Source organism: Vipera ursinii (assembly GCF_947247035.1).
Source record: "Vipera ursinii genome assembly, chromosome: 2".
Lineage (NCBI taxonomy): Eukaryota > Metazoa > Chordata > Lepidosauria > Squamata > Viperidae > Vipera > Vipera ursinii.
In genome coordinates this window covers 160950296-160975607 of record NC_139513.1, presented here as the reverse complement: position 1 = coordinate 160975607, position 25312 = coordinate 160950296, and the positions used below count along the sequence as shown (strand labels likewise).

The 25312-nt window shown below is 45.5% G+C and overlaps 1 protein-coding gene across 2 annotated transcripts in view; it reads left to right on the top strand.

Annotated features, from left to right (window-relative positions):
• The first annotated feature begins 1208 nt into the window (after positions 1-1208).
• STAT6 (signal transducer and activator of transcription 6) overlaps positions 1209-25312 on the top strand; it is a 107063-nt gene continuing 82959 nt past the window's right edge. For both annotated transcript variants that reach the window (XM_083356196.1, XM_083356195.1), the window contains exon 1: positions 1209-1478. The gene's annotated coding sequence lies outside the window, so the exon portion shown is untranslated. The remainder of the gene's footprint in view (positions 1479-25312) is intronic.

Here is a 25312-nt window from a genome sequence, read left to right as displayed (position 1 = left end):
ATCTTCAAGCAAAGGATAAAGTTTTGCCCGCAACTCTTCTTGTTGGGAATAATCACAGATGCTACGGTTGTGGACACTAAGTTGATGTTGAATTTAATTACGGCAGCAAGACTTTTAATAGGTCAGTATTGGAAGAAAGAGGAACTGCCGACCATAGAAGAATGGACTTTAAAGGTTTCTGACCTGGCAGAGATGGCAAAGATTTCGGCTTATTTGAAAGATTACTCGCAAGAATGTTATATTATGGAATGGAGAAAATGGATTGAGTATATCCAGAACAAATATAGGGTTAAGAAGTTTCATGTAGCATTTGAATAAGTCTTCCTTCTCTTTTTCTTTCTTTATTTCTTTCTTTTTTTTTCTTTACATATATTTAATATCATTAAGGTTTGTATTATCCTATACAAGCTAGAGAGTGATGGATTTTAGAGTTTATGGTTGTTAGTATATGGTTGTTTATGATTGTTTTTTTTATACCTTGTATTTAGCTCTGGGAAGTGGGGGGGAGGGGGGGAGGGGTAGGGAGGGAGGGAGAGGGGAGGGGGAGGGGGGACTGTTAAAGATAAACTGTATGTTAAAACTTTTTAATAAAAAAAAATAAATAAATTGAAATTCTCCCCCACAATCCAGCAATGAAAGCTGGCCCCTTTTTAAGTGAGTCACACACACAAAGCATCGTGAGAACCTTCAAGCTCATCTTTTCAGCCTGGATTCTAATGATATCAAATGTCTTTAACCTGAGATGCGTGTTGATTTCAACCTTTTGGTTTTCACAGGGCTTTTTTTCTCATAGAACGCTCAGAACGGAGTTCCGGCACCTTTTTTGGATGGAACCTTGTAGGGTAGGCAAGGCGGGTTGTATGGCACGTGTGAGTTCCGGCACCTTTTTCTTTTACAAAAAAAAGCCCTGTGTTTTCAGGTTTGGAAAAGCTTTTTACATTTTAATGGGAACCATCCCAAAGCGTTTAGCCTGGGTAATAGAAATAGCTCCGGCGCTGCCAACGTGCCTCGATCAAGTTCGGTTATTATTCGGTTCGAAATACGCAGGCACAAATTCCAATTCCTTGAAAACAATTCACTAGAGAGAAAGGGCACCGTAAAGCCAAGTTTTACATCACGGCCTCTCCCCAGCCTCCGAGCCTATCCCGGCCCTTTCTTTTTTTTTCCCCTCTTCCTCCATCTCTTCAAAGTTGACTTTAAGTTTTTTTTTGGTTGTTTTTACTTTCACTTCTGATTTCAGTGTGACTGTGAGAGCAGCCTGCGCCGCTGCCCCACAACCTCGTTTGCTCTTCCCGCCCTCGCGGGCGCAGTTCCCAAAGAGACGGAATTCAGCAGAATTCGCGCCTCGCACAAGAACTGGCATTTGGGACTTTTTACCGGGTGGATTACAAACGGTCGGTTTTTTTGGGTTTTTTTTACGGAAGACGAAGCTTTTGAGGAGGCAGCCGAGGGAAGGGACCGACCTCTCTGGTGCAAAGGTACGGAAGGGGTGGGAACGTATTAACGACGGAGGGGAGGGTGGGAGCCGATGAGTAGAGGCAATCGACAAAATAGTCAGGAAATCACAGAGTTGAGCAATGGGGTGCAAAAGATCGGGATGGCTGTGCAAAGCGATACGTTGTTGTTGTTGTTGTTTTAAAAAAGCGGTCTATATGTGTGTGGCGGTTGAGCTGGCAGAGTAATAGAAATTCATGAAGAAGCTCACGACTTGGGAACACCCCGGAGAGGGTTGGATCCTGCATCGAACCGAGCAGTCCCGTTACCCCTTGAATTGTACCCTGAACCCAAGACAGTTGAACTCGTAATTTGTCCTCAGATTTTGGATTCAGATTCCAGCCCGTGTGACCCCGTGCAGTTAAAGAGCTTTTGATAGGCGCCGGCACCCACGCGTGTCTAAACGACGGGTTTCAGAAGAGTCCTGGTTCATCGGTTTGTGGCTGAGCGGATTTCAATTTGATACACACACACTTACTCATAAATAATCCCTCGAACGCTGGGAATTCGATTCGTGCATACTAATTGCGTTGTTCGAAACATCTGCGTCATCAGAGGTATAAAAGATCATTTCTGTGCGCTCTTGTTTCGGTTTTACAAAAATGAGAAAAGCTCAGGAAGATTGCAAGTTCATCCAAAAATCTGTTTGCAATATATGTGGGGGGTTTTCTTGGTTGCTGCCACCAGCAGGCAGGACAAAAGCATCATTTGGAAGAGGGATTTTTTTTCTTAGATGCTACAATCCTGTTCAGAAGAAGCATGAATACTCTCTGGAGGATACCTAATTTACAATGTTGTTGTTGTTAGTTGCAAAGTCGTGTCCGACCCATCGCCACCCCATGGACAACGTTCCTCCAGGCCTTCCTGTCCTCTACCATCTTCTGGAGTCCATCTAGGCTCACGCCTACTGCTTCAGTGACTCCATCCAGCCACCTCATTCTCCGTCGTCCCCTTCTTCTATTGCCCTCAATCTTTCCCAGCATTAGGCTCTTCTACAATAAGAAATCCTAATTAAAAAAATATGCCCTTGTATATACTTCCTCAGTTTGACAGGGCAACAGCAGTGTAAAGTGAGATTATTAATTCTGTGCATACTATGGCAGATAGACATGAAGATGCATGGGAAAAAATAGGGTTTTAATTAAAAATGGGTGGTAAAGATGGGGTGGGGTTTCACTAAAAATTTAGAGCAGTAGATTATATGCATTGGCAAAGATTCGGCTTGGTCAATCAATCTCTGTGTAGTGTCTTCCAGATGTATTAAGGGTACAGCTGTCGGAATTTTGAACTAGGATTACTGTGTATGACTTTTGGAATTCTTTACGATTTCACATAAGACACCTCTAATGTAATAGGAGAAATAGGAAGCCTACTTCTTACTTCATAAAGTATCTTTATTTTATTGTGTCCTTTGATTCTCCCATTTTGTTCTTTTAATACAAATTATTGGGAAAATATGGCGATGGTTGTGAATTAACTTAGAATTACAAAAAAATCTATCGGTTTTAGTGTAAGTATTTATATTGTGTTCATATGGTTTGCTTGATCTGGACTTAGCCTGTGGTATAAGTATCACAGTGTATATTATAATTATTGAATATACCATGACTGAAAGTGATACATTAATAAAACCGATCTCGGCAAAGTGTTCTTGTTGCTTTTCACAGCCTTTCCCCTTCCTTTAGCAAATAGGTCAAAGTGACATTTTTAAACATTGTTATTAGAAAAATATGTATGCTGTGGCATGTAATTCTGTTCTATCAAACTGCCTTCTTCCTATATCACATTTAAACAAATTATTAAAGTAAATTGTGCATTAGAACTGTTTAATTGAAATGAGGAATTGATGGGCATTGACAATGTCATCTAGTTGTTAACAAAACGTCTGCAAGCAAACAAGCTAGTTCAGATAGCACCAAGGACTCTACGGTTATTGGTCATTTCCCACCAGGATCTGTATGGAATTTAACATTCTTTTCCGACAAAAATGAGATACAATTTAGTGAGAGTGGTCAAATTGGCTGTGTCACAGCTAAATTCAGAATATTTTCCCGAATTGAAGGTGTTCCATATGATCATAATATTTAATATACGTTTTAGTAGTTGAACTGTAGTTTATTTATGAAGCACTTAACTGAATTTATTTTTGAGAAAACAGAAATAAGATTACTTCAGTCGATCCTTGTGTTTCCTGCATAGAACTGTTTTAACACAGGTTGAGCTACAATTTTGTTAACAGTGATTTCTTAGTATTGGTTAAGTTACACATAGCACTAAGACATAAACCACAGTGTCAGAATCCCCAGAATAAGCACATTGTTCTACCTATACATTTATGAAATGTGATATAAATGGATTCTGACACACAGTTTACCATCTCGATAGATATATTCTCATATTACAGTAAACTGGAAACAAGTAAAGTACATTATGATGTGAGAATTCAATTAGAAAGTCAGCATTCTTTGGCAGATAATTTACACTGATTCCTCAACCTACAGTTTTAATTTTAGTTTATGTATTGATCATATTTGTATAGGTGGTGGTGAACATAATGATTCTGGGTGGTGAACATAATAAAAACAGTCCAAATACATAAAGACTATTAAACAATAACCATTTTAAATTAAGATAAAAACAAGACAAAGCAAAATGGTGAAAAGCCTACAAGGGAGTGCACTTAGTTAACTATCATACAGCCATCTAGCAAGCTCTCTGCCATGGGATCCCCAAGTTGGGTGACAGAATCAGATTTTAAGGGCCTTCTGGAAGACAATGTCATCTCCAGCAGAATAATGTTCCATAGGACAGAGGCCATGGCAGAATAAGCTCTCTTCCCAGGTCCCGCATGATAAAATTCCCTGGCTGATGAGATCTGAAACATGGTCTCCTGCTAGACATGATGTAATTGGAGAGAGATGGTTAATCCAATAACCTGGTCCAATGCCATATATGGCTTTAATTGGACCCTAAAGCAAAGTGGCAACCAATTTAGCTTGCAAAGCAGAGGTGTAATACAGGGATCTTCAAACTCGGCCCTTTTATGACTCCTGGACTTCAACTCCCAGAATTCCTCAGCCAGGTACGCTGGCTGAGGAATTCTGGGAGTTGAAGTCCAGGAGTCATAAAAGGGCTGAGTTTGAAGATCCCTGGTAATATGTTCAGTCCTTGGAGCACTTGTAACTGCCCACACTGCTGCATTTTGCACGAGTTGAATCCTTCCCAGTCAAAAGGATTTATGACTCATATAAATTGATAATAAAGTTATTCTCCAATAAGAGGTTTCTGGACATTGGTTCTTTGTACAAGTTATTCTACATCAGGTATCCATTCCCAAATTTTCTGGAAGTGAATAATTTCAAGAAGTTGTTGGTTTTCTTAGTAACAAGAGCTACTTATTTTTGCACTGTGCACATCTAGTGCTTTCAGCAAAACAATTAATGCATGAGGCAGTTTGTTGATCAATCAGCCCTCTACTCAGTGCAAATGTGCGAGAACATCTCTAGGTCACCATACAACCTCTATCTGAAGTTCTTTAGCAAAGGAGAATACACCAAGTCATGGGGAATTCTATGCCATTGGTTTGTATAATGTTTCTTAATATCTAGTCTGAACCTCTCCCTTTGTAACTTTAACTCTGTTAGTTCTGGTCCTGTCTCGTAAGGCAATAGAGAATAAGTTCATTCTTTGCTCTTGAATGACAATCCGGGTTACCTCAGGGACCACCTGCTGCCGGCGTCAACTCCCCTCCGTCCTGTGCGTTCCCACAGAGAGGGCCTCCTCAGGGTGCCTCCGGTCAGGGAATGCCGACTGGTGGCCCCCAGGGGGAGGGCCTTCTCTGTGGGCGCTCCGGCATTATGGAATCAACTGCCGGTGGAGCTCCGGATGACATCAGACCTCTGAACCTTCCGTCGCGGCCTGAAGACCCACTTATTTGAATTAGCTGGTCTGGCCTGATGGGGGAATATGGGTTTTTAAATTGTTGTTCTTAGTATTGTATTATTGTTTTTTAACTGGGCATTGGTTTAATCTTTTTTTAACTTTTGTATCGTTATTTATATATGCCCTGTGAACCGCCCTGAGTCCCCAGGGAGAAGGGCGGTATACAAATTAAATAAAACCTAAACCTAAACCTAAACAGTCCTTCTGATATTTGAAAACTGCTCTTGTCTCAGTTGTTGTTCCTGCAGGTTAAACACACCAGATTTTTTTAATCATTCCTCACTCGGCTTTGTTTCCTTACCGCCTGTCCTCCTCTCCCACCTTTGATAGCATTCTTCTGAATTTGCTTCAGTATGTTAATATCCTTCTTGAATGTTGATGCCGGGAACAGAGTATCCAGCTTAGAACAACTACTTCCCATATTCTGGATTCTTATTGCTGTTAATTCTATCCCAAAATAATATTTGCTTTTTTAGCAGCTCCCATAGAGTGCTGGCTAATGTTTCGTGTGCAATCAATAATGTCATCCAGTTTCCTTTTACATGTACTATTTTCCATTCTAGGCCTCAGCTCAGTATTCCTTGGAAGCTGCCTTCCAAGTGCTAATTGGGTGCCTAATTAACTTCTCTGCCCAGACAGAAATCAACTGTGTGCTGCCATCTGCATTGTTGATTCTTGTTTCTGAGATTAATGTATTGCCAAAGGAAACATCTTTGGGGATTTATAGATACAGAGTTGGTTTGTGATAGATTGCCCGCTTTCTTCAACTCTTAAAAACCAAAGATATGGAAGAAATAAGAATAGAGATCTGAGACATGTTAGCTTAATCAATTAGTTGGGACATGAGATCATTGGTAGAGTAGTGATATTGAGTAAGATTATAAAAAGAAGAAGGGAGGGAAGAGAAAAGGAAGCTTTGTTTGGTATTCCTAGGTCAAAAATAGTTGATCTGTATGTATCTCTGTCTGTTTAATTTTAGTGTTCTGTGGTTTTGTGACAATTATTTTGAAAAGGTGAAAATGGCTTGTTATAGAAGAACCCTTCTACTGCATTCAGTGTAATTGACAAGGCTTAGGAGTAGGATCATGCTCATAACGAAACCTGCATATGTGCCACGCATAATCAATACTTTCTTTTATAAATACAAGCCCAAGAAAAAAAAGCACGGCTATCATGCATATTAGATTAATAGTATAGAGGGGCAATTTTTCCGGTGTTTGATACACACTGGGTGGGAAGTTATCTATGCTTGTAGAGACTTTGTTTCCTGTTGAACTCAAAGCCTCAGATGACAGATGCTAGGGATATGTTTTAACAGAGAATAAGCTTCCCTGCGATAAGCTTCCCTCTGTTGCTGAAATACATGGCAGCTACAAATCCGTTCACCTCCGTACAGCTCTGGTGAGGAGCAAAACGTCTTGAACTAGTTCTGAAACTTTTGCTGTTTCACTTCCAGTCAAACAGCAGAATAAAAATGGTTCTTTTTCGTGATAAGGTATGTATGTGTCGGTGGCTCAGTGGGTCAGGACGCTGAGTTTGTCTTTCAGAAGGTTGGCAGTTTGGCGGGTCGAATCCCGAATGCCGCGTAGCAGAGTGAGCGCCTGTTACTCGTCCCAGCTTCTGCCAACCTAGCAGTTTGAAAGCACGTAAAAATGCAAGTAGAAAAATAGGGACCACTACGGTGGGAAGGTAACAGCTGTTGTGACTCAGGGCCAGCCTGTGGGCCCGACAGCCGGGTCCGATGTATCGGAGGACTCAGATGTGGGGGAGGAGGGAAACGAACCGGCTGATGATGATTTGGAGACTTTGCAGAGTCCTCAGCCGGGAACCTCTTCTCAGCTGTGTGAGCCCGAGAGTGCGGAGGATGATGACCCACAGCTGGCCCTGTTCAAGGACGCCCGACGCAGGAGGCAGACGAGCAGGGACAAACAAAGGAAGGCTATGGGACTCCTCGGGAGGAGGCACAGGGAGACCACGCCCTGAGCTCTCTATAAAAGAAGTGTTTGGGGAGGGGCTAGTTGCTGAAAGCAACTTTTTCTTTGAGAAGTCAAGCTCTTGTATTTTTGTAACAGTGTAATTAAAACTTGGCAGAAGCCTTTTGATCTTGGACGCTTTCCAGACTCTTCCTTTGATTAGGGGTGCGAGAAGAGGGCTGGTTTAGAACAGTTTGCTTTCAGCCACCCACCCCTTAATACTACGATGGAGCAGCTTCTTGCCGAGAATGTCCAGCTCAACCAGCAACTCACCTTGCTGGCCACTCAGGTGGCACAACTGCAGGCTCAGGTACATGCTGCCCCCCCACCCAGGAGGAAATGTCAGATAGCTATGCCGGATAAATTCGCTGGTAATCCAGAACTGTTTCCTGCCTTCCTGGGACAATGCCAGCTTTATATCAGCGTGAGAGCAGCTGATTTCCCCACTGACCGAGATAAGGTGGGATTCGTGTTGAGCCTTCTGTCGGGAGATGCAGCTCGTTGGGGCACGCCTCTGTTGGCACAGCCTAGCCCTTTGTTGGATAACTTTGGGGGGTTTTGTGACCATATGCGCCTCATGTACGAGGACCCGATTAAGGCACAGACGGCCACCCGACGCCTGAAAGCTTTGAGGCAGGGTCAGCGCCCTCTACAGGCCTATATCAGCGATTTCCGGCTGCTTAGCCAGGATTCCGCCTGGAATGAGGCTGCGCTCGTGGATGCCTTTCAGGATGGCTTGTCAGAGGAGATGTTGGATGAGCTGGCCCGCGTGGACATTCCCTCAGACCTGAATGGGCTGATCCATCTTTGTCTGCGGATCGATGCCCGGCTGCAGCAGCGTAAGAGTCGCCGTGCCACCCCACAGACCCCTGCCGCCCCTGTTGTGCGTGAGCCCCCGGTCCAGAGGGAGGAGCCAATGGAGCTGGGTGCCGCCAGGTCCCGTCTATCGGTGACGGAAATGGACAGACGACGATCGGAGGGGTTGTGTTTTTACTGTGGGGACCCTGGACATTTGGCTGCTTCTTGCCCGAAGAAGCGTCAGCGGGCGTCAGTGACCAAGCCTGCCCTGAGAAAGTCCCCTGCTTTGTTATCGGGAAACGGCCCGAGCCCGATCTAGACGGTGTGAAAGATCGGGCGACCCACAACATCCACTCCGAGCGACGCCGTTCCAACGGTGCCTGTGAACCTCCACGGCATTTGATTTTGGAGGCACGTCTGATCCTCCCTGGCAAGTCAGAGGGGATTCCAGTCCATGCCTTAATTGACTCTGGGGCTACCACTAACTTTATGGATTCGGCCTTTGTGGCCAAATGGGCTGTTCCCCAGTGTCCAGTGGATCCGCCCATGCTTGTGGAGACCATCGATGGTCGAGTGCTCCTGTCCGGGCCTATCACGGCCGCCACGCAACCCGTGTGTATGGCCATCAGTACCCATGTGGAGGCCATTCAGTTCTACGTCACTTCGGATCTGCACTTCCCCGTGGTCTTGGGACTGGCGTGGCTCCGGGCGCATGATCCACAGATCTATTGGTCTCAGAACTTGGTCACCTTCCCAAGTTTGCAGTGCGTGGACCACACCCGCCATATCTGTGCCGGCCAGGTGGAGGGTTCCTCAGGGGTTTCCTTGCCTCCCGAACTGTCCGACTTTGCTGACGTGTTCAGCGAGTCAGAGGCGGACCAATTACCCCCGCACAGGCCCTACGACTGCTCCATTGACCTAGTCCCTGATGCGCCTCTCCCAGTGGGGCGTTTGTACTCCATGTCGGAGCCCGAGTTGGCTGCATTGCGGGACTTCCTGACGAAGAACTTGGCTCGTGGTTTCATCCGGCCCTCGTCCTCGCCAGTGTCTGCGCCCGTGCTCTTCGTCAAAAAGAAGTCGGGCGAGTTACGGCTTTGCTGTGACTACCGGAAACTCAACGCTATCACGGTGCGTAACCGCTACCCGCTGCCCCTCATCCCCGAGCTCTTGGACCGACTCCGGGAGGTTAAGATCTTCACGAAACTGGACCTGCGTGGAGCTTACAACCTCGTCAGGGTTCGGCCGGGTGATGAGTGGAAGACGGCGTTTGGTACTCGCTATGGACATTTCGAGTACACGGTGATGCCGTTTGGCCTGACCAACGCCCCCGCTGTGTTTCAGCATTTTATGAATGACGTCTTTCGGGATCTGTTGGACCAGTTTGTTGTGATTTACCTGGACGACATCCTGATTTACTCCCCGTCGCGTGAAGCGCATCATCAGCATCTCCGTCAGGTCCTGCAGCGCCTCCGGAATCATCGGCTGTTTGCCAAGTTGGAGAAGTGCCAGTTCTACCAGGTGACCATTGATTTCTTGGGTCACCGCATTTCTCCTGAGGGCATCGCCATGGAACCGAGTAAAGTTGAGTCATTGCAGAGTTGGCAACCCCCGCGTCGCGTGAAGGATATTCAGCGACTTCTTGGATTTGCCAACTACTATCGGACATTCATCCCTGGCTTTGCTGCCTTGACAGCCCCCCTCACCCGGCTCCTGCAGAAGAAGACTCGGTTCCAGTGGAACGCCCCCGAACAACAGGCGTTCCAAGCTCTGAAGGACGCCTTCATGAAGGAGCCCATCTTGAAGCATCCTGACCCGCAACGGCCATTTGTCGTGGAGGCGGACGCCTCCGACATTGCCATTGGGGCCGTGTTACTTCAGGCAGCAACGCCCAACGGTACCCTTTTCCCTTGCGCGTATCACTCACGGAAATTGAATCCCTCGGAGCGCAACTATACCATCTGGGAGAAGGAGCTGCTGGCCATCAAGGCGGCGTTCGAGGCTTGGAGGCATCATCTGGAGGGGGCGCGGCATCAAATCGAGGTCCGGACGGACCACAAGAATCTGGAAAGCCTGCAGACCGCTCGGAATTTGAACCAACGCCAGATCCGGTGGTCCCTCTTCTTTGCGAGGTTTGACTTCCGGGTGCGGTACATACCAAGCGGGCACAACCAGAGAGCGGATGCTCTGTCCAGGAAGCCCGAGTACACCCGAGTGGAAGACAAGCTTCCGCCCAGGACCGTGATCCCCGTCGAGTCTTTTGCTGCGGTGCGGGAGCCGGTGGATATACGGGCTCGGATCCGGGAGGCGCAGCAGCAGGAGGCGTGGGTGGCTCAGCGGAAGGAAGAGGTGGGGCCAGATTCGCCTTGGTCGGTCACGGATGGACTCCTGTATTATCGTGACCGGCTCTATGTTCCAGGAGGGCCACTCAGGGGACTCGTCCTCAGCCAATGTCATGATAACCCGGCTGCGGGGCATTTTGGCCTGTTCAAGACTCTGAACCTGGTCTCCCGTACATTCTGGTGGCCCCGAGTCCGACACGATGTCCAGTCTTATGTCACCTCCTGCGTCCCATGCAGGCAGGCCAAGTCAGCGACAGGGGCCCCGCCTGGTTTACTGCAGCCTTTGCCAACGCCCAAGAGACCCTGGGGGGCTGTGTCCATGGACTTTCTGACGGATCTACCCCCATCCTCCGGCTTCACGACAGTGTTTGTGGTGGTGGACATGTTGACCAAGATGGCGCACTTCATCCCCTGTCGCGGCTTACCGTCAGCTCGCGCCACTAGTCGCATGTTCATCCAACAGGTGTTCCGGCTGCACGGCCTTCCCGATAGAGTCGTCTCCGATAGGGGGGCCCAGTTTACAGCCCGCTTCTGGCAGGAGTTGATGCGGGCGTTGGACATTAAGGTTTGCCTCTCGTCCGCGCATCATCCTCAGACCGACGGGGGTACCGAGAAGGTCATCGGCATTTTGGAGCAGTATCTGCGCTGCTACGTTAACCTGCAGCAGGACAATTGGGTGGACTATTTGGCCATAGCCGAGTTTGCCTTTAACAACTCGCAGCACACCTCCACGCAGATGACACCGTTCTTGGCCAATGTGGGTTATCACCCTCGGTTTTTCCCCCTTTCTCCCGTGGACTCACCGGAGCCGGCAGCGAACGAATTCATGGCGGAGTTACAGGCGATCCATCGGTTGGTGCGACGGCAGCTGGAGAAGGCCAAGGCCGACTACAAGAGGTTCGCCGATCGGTCGAGAAGGGATACGCCTCCATTATCGGTGGGGGATCGGGTCTGGCTGTCCACCAGGAACCTACCATCCACTCGGCCGGCGAGGAAGCTGGACCACCGTTACCTTGGACCGTTCCCAGTCGAGGCCGTCATCAACCCGGTCGCCTATCGTTTAACTCTGCCACGTTCCCTGCGCGTGCACCCCGTCTTCCATCGGTCCTTGTTGGTCCCCGAACAACCGGCTTGTCCACTTCGCCAAGCGGAACCTCCCCCATCAGGACCTCGTGATGGCGACAGCACCCCCGAGTACGAGGTCGCCAGCATCAGGGATTCCCGCTGGCTGAAAGGTCGCTTCCAGTACCTGATCGAGTGGAAAGGGTACGGGCCGGAGGACTTCACATGGGAAGACGCGACCGCCGTTCATGCCCCTGCGTTGGTGACTGCTTTTCACGAACAGTTCCCATCCCGACCGCATCCGGATCGGCAGACCCGGGGGAAGGGCCCTGCGGTGCGGGATAGTGTTGTGACTCAGGGCCAGCCTGTGGGCCCGACAGCCGGGTCCGATGTATCGGAGGACTCAGATGTGGGGGAGGAGGGAAACGAACCGGCTGATGATGATTTGGAGACTTTGCAGAGTCCTCAGCCGGGAACCTCTTCTCAGCTGTGTGAGCCCGAGAGTGCGGAGGATGATGACCCACAGCTGGCCCTGTTCAAGGACGCCCGACGCAGGAGGCAGACGAGCAGGGACAAACAAAGGAAGGCTATGGGACTCCTCGGGAGGAGGCACAGGGAGACCACGCCCTGAGCTCTCTATAAAAGAAGTGTTTGGGGAGGGGCTAGTTGCTGAAAGCAACTTTTTCTTTGAGAAGTCAAGCTCTTGTATTTTTGTAACAGTGTAATTAAAACTTGGCAGAAGCCTTTTGATCTTGGACGCTTTCCAGACTCTTCCTTTGATTAGGGGTGCGAGAAGAGGGCTGGTTTAGAACAACAGCGTTCCGTGCGCCTTTGGCGTCTAGTCATGCCGGCCACATGACCATGGAGATGTCCTCAGACAAGCGCTGGCTCTTTGGCTTTGAAATGGAGATGAGCACTGGCCCCTAGAGTCGGAAACGACTAGTACGCATGTGCGGGGGAACCTTTACCTTTTACCTATGTATGTGTCAGGAAACTATGACAACTTTCTGTGGGTGTAGCTGCAGATAGTATAAAACTTCATCAGTATTATGCAGTGTCCCCCAAAGGTTAATTTCAGGATGGTAGAATACAATATGCTTTTTATATGAATAGGACATAGAACATAGACCCCCAGAGATCTTCTAGTCCAACCCCCTGCTCAAGGCAAGAGACATTACATCAGCCTGGTCAAATGGTTGTCCAGTCTATTTTTGAAGACCTCCAGTGACGGAGCATCCACAACTCCAGGAGGCAAGTTATTCCACTGATAATTGTTCTCACTGTCAGAAAATTGCTCCTTACTTCCAGGTTCTTCTTACTACTTGGTTTGGCATGTTGCAGCCAGAGCTAAGCAGTCATTACCATGTTAGTCAGGGTGATCATTTTGTACTTTTTAAAGAAAAGCATCTTGATTTCTAGATTGTGTTAAACTTACTTTATTTGTAATGGTTGATGTATGACACTCATTGTGATTTCCAAGCTATGACTTGTGGCTTTATTCAGCTTATGAACTCAATAATTGTCTCCTATTCAATAAACTATAGTTAAAATAAAATCAGTGCAAACACATTCCAAGGCCCCACTCATTGTCAGAGGGGTTGGCAATATACAGTGCATTTCAGCAAGTATTCAGACTCCCCTTCACTTTTGTCAATTTTGTTATGCTGCAGCCTGATTCTACAGTTGTTGAAATTCATTTTTTTCTCCTTAATCTACACTCAGTACCCCATAATGACAAAGTGAAAACAAAATTTAAAAATGTCTGTATATTTATTAAAAAGAAAAAAACTGAAATATCACATTGGCATAAGTATTCAGACCCTTCACTCAATATTTTGTTGAAGCACCTTGGCAGCAATTACAGCCTTGAGTCTTTTTGGATATGATGCGACAAGCTTTGCACATCTGGGTTGGGAAATTTTCTGCCATTCTTCCTTGCAAATCCTCTCAAGCTCAGTCAGGTTGGATGGTGACCATTGGTGGTCAGCCATTTTCAGGTCCTTCCAAAGATGGTCAATCGGGTTCAAGTAAGGGCTTGGGCTGGGCCACTCTAGGACATTCACAGAGTTGTCCCTAAGCAATTCCTGTGTTGTCTTGGCTGTGTCATTGTCATGTTGGGAAGTGAGCCTTCGGTCCAGTCTGAGGTCCTGAGCACTGTGGAACAGGCTTTCATTGAGGATAACTCTGTACATTGCTTCATTCAGCTTTCCCTCAACCCTAACCAGTCTCCCAGTCCCTGCTGTTGAAAAACACCCCCACTGCCACCACCATGGTTCACTATTGGGATGATATTGGACAGGTGATGAGCGGTGCCTGGTTTTCTCCAGATATAACGTTTAGAATTGAGGCCAAACAGTTCAATTTTGGTTTCATCAGACCAGAGAATCTTGTTCCTCACAATCCGAGAATCCTTCAGATGCTTTTTTGCAAACTCCAAGTGGGCTGTCATGTGTTTTGCACTGAGGAGGGTCTTCTGTCTAGCCCAGACATGTCAAACACAAGGCCCGGGGGCTGGATCCAGCCCGCAAAGTGGTTTCATGCGGCCCGCGAAGCCATCCTGAAAACAGTGAGGGAACAGCCCCCACTGCCTTGGCCCTGGCCCAGAGACCCTCCTTCTGCCAGAGACCCTCAGATCTGTCCCACTCCTGCCCAGGTCCCCATAGGCACCCTTGATGCGAACCATGTAGAGCTGGCCACGCCCACCCAGTAGGCCCCACACACTCTCTAGCCACGCCCACCCAGTAGGCCACGCCCACCCTGGCCATACCCATCTGGCCCCCTGAGGGCAACCGCAATGCTGATGCGGCCCTCAATGAAATTGAGTTTGACACCGCCACTCTGCCATAAAGCCCAGATCTGTGGGAGGGCTGCGGGGATGGTTGACCTACTGCAGACATGTCAAACACAAGGCCCGGGGGCCGGATCCGGCCCGCGAAGTGGTTTCATGTGGCCCGCGAAGCCATCCTGGAAACAGTGAGGGAATGGCCCCCACTGCCTTGGCCCTGGCCCAAAGACCCTCCTTCTGCCAGAGACCCTCAGATCTGTCCCACTCCTGCCCAGGACCCATAGGCACCCTTGATGCGAACGATGTAGAGCTGGCCACGCGCACCCAGTAGGCCATACGCACTCTAGCCACGCCCACCCAGTAGGCCACGCCCACTCTGGCCATACCCACCCGGCCCCTTGAGGGCAACCGCAATGCTGATGCGGCCCCCAATGAAATTGAGTTTGACACCCCTGACCTACTGGAACTCTGTCCCATCTCCACACAGGATCTCTGGAGCTCAGTCAGAGTGACCATCAGGTTCTTGGTCACCTCTCTTACTAAGGTCTTTTTCCCTCAATTGCTCAGTTTGACTGGGCGACCAGCTCTTGGAAGAGTCCTGGTTGTGCCAAACTTCTTCCATTTGAGAATTATGGAGGCCACTGTGCTCTTAGAAATCTTCAGTGCAGCAGAAATTTTATTGTAGCCTTCCCCAGATCTGTGCCTTGCAATAATCCTGTCTCTGAGCTCTGCAGGCAGTTCCTTTGACCTCATGGCTTTTGCTCTACTACATTGTCAGCTGTGAGGCCTTCTATAGAGAGATATGTGCCTTTCCAAATCATGTCCAATCAATTTAATTTACCACAGGTGGACTTCAATCAAGGTGTAGAAAGATGTCAGCAATGATCAAAAGAAACGGGAGGCACCTGAGCTAAATTTCACCTGATGTCACAAAGGGTCTGAGTACTTATGTCAATGGGATAGTTCAGTTTTTTCTTTTTAATAAATTCACAGACATTTCTAAAATTCTGTTTTCACTTTGTCATTATGGGGTACTGAATATAGATTAGTGAGGGGAAAAAACTGACTTTCAACACTGTAGACTCAGGCTGCAGCATAACAAAATTGACAAAAGTGAAGGCGGTCTGAATAAGGTATTCAGAATGAATGCACTGACTGAAACAACATGAAAATGATAACATTTCCTAAATGCCACAATTGCATACATTAGTCAGAATGTCTCATGTAAGATCATTAGTTATGGTATTTGTGTGATGAAATGACCATATACATGTTATAATTTTCTCTCCCCTCAGAGAACCATATGAATACATGTCACAGTTCATCCAATTCAAAATGAGCTTTATGGCACGTGGGATCTATTTGCTTATTCTGCTGACCCACCTTTGCCAATACCTGTTTGTTGACACCATTGTTGAAGGACTCAGTTAAAGGATGAACACACTGTTTACAGGCAGATTCAGTAAAGTTCAAGTAATGAGCTCCACAAAAACCTCATTTTTTTGTAACTTATCCCCCACCCCAAAGAAACAGGGATTGCCCAATATTTATTCTCAAATATGTCTCTGCAATATGAGCATTTCTCAGCAAATATTTTGCTAACTTAAGTGTGGTGATGAAATAAACTTCTTCTCTGCAGATATATGCATCCTGTTAGAAGAATATGGGTGAAAAAAGTTGGCTTCCAAATAGCATCCAATTTCAGATAAAATCTTCAGAATTCAGCGTCTCTTTTTCTCTGAATGATTGCATAATCCAAGGCTACCATACTATTCCTTCTATCAAAACATAGGTCGCCCTAGGCCAGACATATTAAACTCGCAATGTCATGTGACATCGCACAACGTATCTGGACGGTTTTGCCATTGCCGTCAATGGGGTGGGCGTGGCTTCCGCATGATGCATCCAGCCCGCGGGCTGGTAGTTTGACACCTCTGCCCTAGGCCAACTTCCTATATCTCAGGGGATCCAGGTGGAGAATAAAGCAGGAGTGATGGGCTTCAGCTTGTGTTGGCCACAAACATCTTTGCAGGTTCTTTTCTTAAAGCTTCCTAGTCTGGTGACCATTAACCCATCTTATGGTAACAAATCCTATATATAAACTGGGTGCTTCTTAACACCATTATGAATCAGACTTCTCACTTCCCTTTAGCACTTAAGGTCTTAAAATGTATTTGCCGTTGGCAAAATTCTGTGGAAACATTATGCTTGTACCCTCTAGCAAACAATATTTAAGGGCTGAAATACAACCTGGTGGTCTATACACCAGGTGTATAGAAATACACCAGGTCTCCTTCAGAAATAGGCTGTGTGGTTCCTTGCTAAATATTTTATATTTTACAAGAAATTTCCAGATTTTTATTTTGTTAGTTTCTTTGCAAAATAAGTATTGTTCACTTAGTTCATAATATGTATTCTTCCTGCTCTGGGTTTGTGCACACTCTTAAATGTATACTCAATCCTTGATGGGAGAGAACAGAGGCAGAAAACCAACAGTGAACTATCAGTCACTTAGCTGTTATTGTCTTGTTTGAACTGCGTGACTTTTGATAGTGACAAAATCACACAAAGCTCTGTTGTGTTAAAAGATAGACTTTGGTATGATTCAGCAAAACATGACCCTTTCTATTATAGTATTAAAGAAGAGTGTAAGTACAGTTGGAATCATTTAGCCTAGTGATAAATTTGATTGTTGCCTTGATTGTTGGGATAATCTGAGTAGACTTTTTTTTTATAAAAGTGTGTGAGGCACAGAAACTTTTTAAAAAACAAAACTAAAAATATACCAGCAAACCCCCCCCCCCAATTCTTCAAACTAATTTACTGTCTATATTTATGGTGCTCTTATTTACCTGGTGGAAACTGTATTTTGATGATTATAGGATAAAGCCTCGTCTTGTGTTTAAAATCTGGGTTTGAAAATTGTGTGCTTGGATGTAAACAAGATCTGGCAAAGCTGTGTCAGTGTCGCAAAAAAGGAAGGAAAACAGATGAATCCTGTCCCACTTCAGATGTCAGGATGCTACATCAAATAAAGCACGCAAATTAGGTCAAAAGTTGAAATCATTCTCAAGCTGGGTTGCTTCTACAGCTATTCAGCTTGTTAAAACACACACACATCCACAAATCATACAACATCAAAACATTGTGGACTGAATTACTCTAAATGTTTACTTCATTTGTTAGTTCACTTAGTTCATAATAGTAACTAATTAATGAATTTCATTAATTTTAGTTCACTTAGTTCATAATAAATGAACTAACACATTTTTGTTTGACTTCTTAATAATTAAAAACAATAAAGTCACACATTTGCTAATCAGCAGGAAACAGATGACCCAAACAGTTCTTAAGTGTTTTGAGAAGTAACTCAGTTTTCAGGGGCAGTTGTTTAAGTAATACAAAATATCTGATTCTCAATTTAGTATCAAGGTTCACATATTGTGCTAGGCAGGGCTGGCTCAGGAATTCTGGGAGTTGAAGTCCACAAGACATAAAAGGGCCAAGTTTGAAGACCCCTGTGCTAAGCCAAGTTCTGGTTTGTTTAGGTTGGTTCAGTCTGTGAACTTGTGTTCAGTGCAAATCCTACCAGCATTGTGTGATGTTGAAGAAAGCCACTGGGAGTCAAACCTTGATAGCATTTGATAGAAAGCTACCAGGAAAACCCAGGACTATAAACTAGACTGGTAATTTAAAACTATTAAAAGAAGACAATGGAAAACAACGTCTGCTTTGCTGCCAAAAATCCAATATGGAGTCAAAATTAACTCATGGAAGTTGACTTTTTTCACCTACTTTTCTACTTGTACATAGACTATAGGACTTCCTCCAGCACTAAACTTTTATTCAAGACTGCATTTACATTGTAAAAAAAAGCCAGCTAAATACATACATAGGTAAAGGTGACTAGATGCCAAAGGCGCACGGAACGCTGTTACCTTCCCACCGGAGTGGTCCCTATTGTTCTACTTGCATTTTTACGTGCTTTCGAACTGCTAGGTTGGCAGAAGCTGGGATGAGTAACAGGCACTCACTCTGTTACGCGGCACTCGGGATTCAACCCCCCAAACTGCCGACCTTCTGATCGACAAGCTCAGCATCCTAACCCACTGAGCCACTGCATAACTCAATACATACATACACATAAATAAATGAATGAATGAATAAATAAATAAATAACTTTGTAGCTTCCTATATTTTGCAGCTGTAACCAAATTTAGTCAGGCAGATTTGCATAGACTACTCATTGCTATATCTGAGGCAAAGAGGTGAGAGGTGTTCAGGATAACAACATTTAGAGAAGAGCCAACTCAGTCTTTACTACAGTGTTCTTATTTCCTCCTGTGCTACAGTGCAGCAGCCCCCAAATTTTTGGGCACCAGGGATAGGTTCCGTGGAGAGAAGTTTTTCTGCGGACTGGAAGGGGGCATGGTTTTAGGTGCTGCCTGCATCCTGCGGATGGGGCTTTGCTTGTTTACGCAAAATAGAATCAGAAAAAATAGTTAGGATCAGAAAAAATAGTTATTGGGCTAACTGGAAATATATAAATAAATAGTGAGATTGGGGCTAGGACTCTGGCGCTACACATTAGTCATGCAAAAGAATTAATTTCTAAGGGCTAGAAAAATATCTAATGAAATGCAGCTGCCAAAATGTTGGGTTCCAGGCAAGTGTTAAAAGTTATTGATGTAGCTGTTCTTATCTGACCACCAGCCTGTCTCTCATGTAAGACTTAGTAGGCTTGCTGGTTTCCATAGAGGAACTGATAAAAGGGAAGGTTGTTATAATAGTGTTTACTGGTTGCTTGGTGATTTAGTTTAATTTCTTAGAGAGTTTTTTTCAGAGCCATTCCCATGATGACCTTTTATCACTCCAAATGTATTAATCTTTTGGGTTTAATCTTTGGAAGGGTGGTGGGTATAGTCTTCTGTTCTTTAATTTGGTCTTGGTTTTAACTGGACACTTAAAAATTTATATTTAATTTTATTATATTTGTGCATTTTCTGTTTTGTTATGTTTGAAGAGCCACTTTGGTGTAGTGGCCAAGGCCCCAAACTAGACACCGTGACTTCTAGTCACACCTTAGGCACAAAGCCAGTTGGGTGACTTCTTCAATAATAATAATAATAATAATAATAATAATAATAATAATAATAATAATAATAATAAAAAATTATTAAATTTATATGCCGCCCTTTTCCCTAAGGACTCAGGGCGGCTCACAACAATAAAAAATTTAAAAAACATAGAATACAAAGATTAAAAAAGAATTAAACAATAAATAAATAAATAAAGGACAATTTAAGCCGATAAAAACCAAATTTTAAAAACCATGATCAGTCCAGGCCCGCTTGTTGGAACAACCATGTCTTCAGGTCACGGCGGAAGGATCGAAGGTCAGGGGTTGTCTGCAGCTCCAGAGGCAGTTCATTCCAGAGTGGCGGTGTGCCCACAGAGAAGGCTCTCCCCCTGGGGGTCGCCAGCCGGCATTGCCTGGCCGACAGCACCCTGAGGAGGCCGACTCTGTGGGAGCGAACCGGGCGATGGGAGGTTGACATTTGTAGCAGGTAGTCTCGCAAGTACCCTGGGCCTAAGCCATGTAGGGATTTAAAGGTAATTACCAGCACCTTGAATCGCACCCCGAGGGCAACCGGAAGCCAATGCAGCTTGCGCAGGAGTGGTGTAACATGGGAGTATCAAGATACTCCTATAAGCACCCGCGCGGCCGCATTTTGCACCAGTTGAAGCCTCCGGGTGTACCTCAAGGGCAGTCCCATGTAGAGAGCATTGCAGTAATCCAGGTGAGAAGTGACAAGGGCATGGTTGACCGTGCATAGGGCATCTCGGTCCAAAAAGGGGCGCAAGTGGCTCACCAGGCGAACCTGTGCAAAGGCCCCCCTGGTCACAGCAGTTAGATGATCCTCCAAATTAAGCCGTGAATTCAGGAGGACACCCAAGTTTCGGGCCCTTTCTGAGGAGGGCAATAGCTCCCCCCCATCAAAAGAGGTGGAACATGTTGGACAATACAAGATGCCGGTATCCACAGCCACTCGGTCTTGGAGGAGTTCAGCCTGAGCCTGTTCCTTCCCATCCAGACCCGCACCGCCTCCAGGCACCAGGACATCATGTCAAGGGCATCACTGGGTTGGCTCGGGGTGGAGATAAACAACTGGGTATCATCGGCATATTGGTGATACCTCACCCCACCTCACCCCAAAGCTACGTATGATCTCACCCAGCGGCTTCATATATATGTTAAAAAGGAGGGGGGAGAGAACCGACCCTTGGGGTACCCCACAAGAAAGGGGCCTCCGGGTAGATCTCTGTCCCCGTGACACTACGAACTGCGAACGGCCCAAGAGGTAGGAGGAGAACCACCGTAAAACAGTGCCTCCCACTCCCAACCCCTCGAGCCGTCACAGCAGGATACCATGGTCGATGGTATCAAAAGCTGCTGAGAGGTCAAGTAGGACCAGGACAGAGGAGCAACCCCTGTCCCGGGCCCGCCAGAGATCATCTACCAGTGCGACCAATGCTGTTTCCGTGCTGTAACCGGCTCTGAAACCGGACTGGTACGGGTCCAGATAGTCCGCTTCATCCAGGAATTGCGGAAGCTGACGCGCTACAACACTCTCGACAACTTTCGCTACAAAGCGAAGGTTGGAGACAGGACGATAGTTATTCAAGGAGGTGCTCAGTCCAGAGCAGGCTTCTTGAAAAGGGGCCTCACCACCGCCTCTTTTAAGGCAGAGGGGAAGACACCCTCCATCAATGAAGCATTGACAACTGCCTGGAGCCAGCCCCCTGTCACCTCCCCAGTGACCGAAACCAGCCAGGAGGGACATGGGTCCAGTAAACAAGTTGTAGTGCTCAGTCTACGCATGATCCTGTCCACACCATCCAAAGACACATGGTCAAACTCACCCCAAATGGTATAACCAAGACCTGCCCTCTCCACTCCGCCGGATTCCGCTCAGTCGGAGTCCAAACCAGTCCGGATCTGAGCGATTTTGTCCTGCAGATACTGTACAAATTCCTCAGCCCTACCCTGCAATTATGCACATGTTGAAAGAAAAGTCTTCATCATGGCTCAGTCCAAGCCAGGAATAAACAACATGGCAACTGCTTTAGAAAGAAGGTTGCAGTTTATTGAAGAGGAGAGCCAGACAGAAAGATGGCTCTGGAAGAAAAAAGAGTGAGCACATGTAGGGAGTGGGTTTTTATACACTCTGGAGCCTTTTGTTTGGAGTTGTTCCTGTGGCATGAACTTTGATCTGAGTCTGAGTGTGCCTTTCTGGTATTCTGATGGTGGTGGGTTAATCCCAGTATGTCTCAAGAGTCATATCCTGCTTCCCAGGGGCTGGGGCTGATGACTCTTAGTTTTGTAGTGTGCAGGATTGTTGATTCTAGGGATCTTTCTTTCTAATTCCAGTTTCCTGACTCCAGTTTTTCTGACAAAATTATCACATGTGCATTTCTGCAGTCTTGGTTTCTGTTTGGGACAGAAAGACTTGAAGGGTGGGGGGGGGTTGGTTTCTGCCTTTAAAATCCTTTAGGGAAATATATTCTGCCTTTTAAATATTTCCAATAATATTTCTTTCTCTGGGGGGGGGCTGACTTCCCACATGCAGCAGTATCAGAGTTGGAAGGGACCTTGTAGGTCAGACATGGCAAACTCGCGACGTCACGTGACATCACGCAACGTATCGGGACAGTTTTGCCATTGCCGGCAATGGGGAGGGTGTGGCTTCCGCATGATGCATCCAGCCCGTGGGCCAGCAGTTTGACACCCCTGTTGTAGGTCATCTAGTCCAACCCCCTGCCCAAGCAGGAGACTCTACACCATTTCTCAAAAGTGGCTGTCTAGTCCTTCTTGAAAGCCTCCAGGGATGAGGCACCCATAACTTCTGAAGGCAGGCTTCAAATTTGGTTGAAGAAACAAATTTCCTTTTCCCCCCTCCTCACAGTATTTAATCCATCCTAATCAGTTTTGGTAGACAACAGAGTAATACAACAAATAATTTACTTGTTAACCGATAATGAATAAATAGTTCAATATAGGGTACCACTCCCTTTCTAAATAATCTCTCTTGCTGTTCTGACATGCTTCCAGCTTCCTGAATAATTAAAAATAAAGTTTCAAGTTAAAAAGGCAGATGGGAATGTGATGCATGTGAACAACTAGGAGCAAAGGCAAACATCAAAGATATTGCATAAATGCTGATGACCTCATACCATATAGGATAAGATCAGGTAATTGTGGTTTGACATCACCTCATGGAACTAGTTACCTTTTTATTCTCAGAGGGAAAGAATGGGTAGAGGCATATTCATTGTTGTCTTGCCTTTCTGGAACTTGAGATGATTTCCATGAATTTTCAGGAAATTGTGTAATATCATGTGGTCACTTGGCCCACAGTTGTGTCTGAATCTTTCAAGTCAGCAGGGCAATGAGTTTAAAATCTTTTGATACAAACTATTCAGTAGTATTTTTTGAAATAGCTTGTGATTTTTCCCCCTTTCTAATAGCACCTGTCTGGTTTATGAACAACCACAAATCAGCTCTTCAGAGCTGTTTTGCCTAACTTCCTAAGTTGCTTTCTGTTCGATTTCACTTCTTTTGGAAGGAAAGCAAGCACAAAGAAATAGTGGTGTTTGTGATATTATTTCTTTACAGATATACAAGCAGAGCAGAAGTGGAGTCAAAGAGGAGTCTACTAGGCATGTTTACATCACTAGTTTGAGATGGGTGGCTGTACAAATTCAGTAAATGAATTGACTAAATAAATATACTCTAGATCAGAGGTCCCCAGCCTTTTGGGCACCAGGGACCAGTTCCGTGGAGAAAAGTTTTTCCATGGAATGGAGAGTGCGTGGTTTTGTGTGCTGCCTGTATCCTGCAAATGGGGCTTCACTTGTTTGTGCGGACGTGTTGCTGGCATGCCACGGCCTGGTACTGGTCCACAGACTGGGGGTTGGGGACCCCTCTAGATTGTTCCTCAGAAAGGGCTTCTGCATTGTCAGTATCTCTTCAATCAGCTTGGTGTTCACTGTAATTTGGAGCAATGTTAAAACATTCTTCACCAGCTGGTTGGTCAACACTGATTTGCTTTAATCTTGGTTTGTTGAATAAACCACAGTAGCTGGGTTCACACATTGTACCAAACCAAAAAACATGACGCCTAAATTCACAGAATATGCTAAACCAAAATCTAACAAAACATAAGGTGAGAACCAGCCATTCATATATATCTGAGACTTTTCTCACCAGTTACTCAAAGCTATAGATCAGGGGTCTTCAAACTTGGCCCTTTTATGACTTGTGGACTTCAACTCCCACAATTCCTCAGCTAGCGTGCCTGGCTGAGGAATTCTGGGAGTTGAAGTCCACAAGTCATAAAAGGGCCAAGTTTGAAGATCTCTGCTATAGATGTTAAAATATCTATTGAAGTATTTGAATTATATGCAGTACTATCAGAGGCTATCAGGATGGCTGAGGCTAATGAGTATAAAAGTCTACAAAATTCTAGAGTCAATATCCTAATTCAAGATATCTGAGGACTAACCACCCATCTTTCTAACGAAAGACATAGCATCTATATTTTGTTATGCTAATCAGCATCAAGATGTGGTTTATAGATGGGAAAGCCCCAGTGGCACTTGCCTTTTAATACATTTACCTAAATTACAATCTCACTTCTTGTGAGAAAGTCTTATTGACATTTATGGGGATTGTATGTGCTGAAAGAAAAATCTTCATCAGGGTCCAGTCCAAGCTAGGAATAATCATGATGTATTTAGTTCTAACCTTTTTGACTTCAGTGTGCTTGATAAGGGTGCTCAGGTATTTGTAGTGATTGTCTTCATCCAGATTCTTAATGTTATTTCCACAGGGGATCTTGATCCCTTCAGTTTTCACTATTTTTCCTCTGTTGTTTGTAAGAGTAATACATTTGTCCAGTTCAAATTCCATTGCACTATCTTGGCTGTATACTCAATGTTGAAGCAATGTTGGTGTTTTTCAATACAACTTCAGATTGTTCATGTAAAGGAGGTGGAATAGCCTGGTGGATGTCTTACATGCTTGATAGTGTTGAAGGAAAAATCTTCATTACGGTTCAGTCCAAGTCAGGAATAAACAACATGGCGACTGCTTTAGAAAGAAGGTTGTAGTTTATTGAAGAGGAAAGCCAATCAGAAAAGATGGCTCTGGAAAAACTGACCACATGTAGCAGTGAGTGGTGGGTTTTTATACCTTCTGGGGCTCTTGAGGTTGTTTCCTGTTCCTGTTTGAGGCTTTGTATTTCCTGTGTCATGTACTTTGACCTGAGTCTGAGTGTGCCCTTTTGGTATTGGTGGGTTAATCCTTATTATGTCTCCTGTCCTTAGAATTTGGCTGTATGTAGATTTTAGATGCCTTTGTCTTCCTAATAGCTTCCTGGCTCCAACCTTCCTGAATGTATTATTACATTGCATTTCTAAAAACTGGCCTCTGCCTACTTTCTGCTTGGGGGAGTGGGACTGGTTTCTGTCTTTTTAAAGATCTTCTCCATTATTCCTTTGGGGAAATATAATATTCTACCTTTTAATATTCCCCAAAATATTTCTTTTTCGGGGGCGGGAGGGCTGACTTCCCACATAGGGGTTATCAGTACAATGGTTTGCATCCAGCTTAATCTTCAACTAGACAGCCTCCAGATGTAATGGAATACAGTTCTTCCTTCAACATCAGGAAGAAGCCAAGTGAGAAAGGCTTCTTGGCTTGCTCTGACTCTTTGAGAGACAGAGCTATCTCTTCAGCTGTCTTCTTGATGCACAAATATTATTGCAATTCTGTGTTGAACTAGATCCCTCTTCTTAGGAGAAGGGCATGAATGCTTTGGGAGTAAATATTTGGAGAAAGGTTCCTAAAATAGATG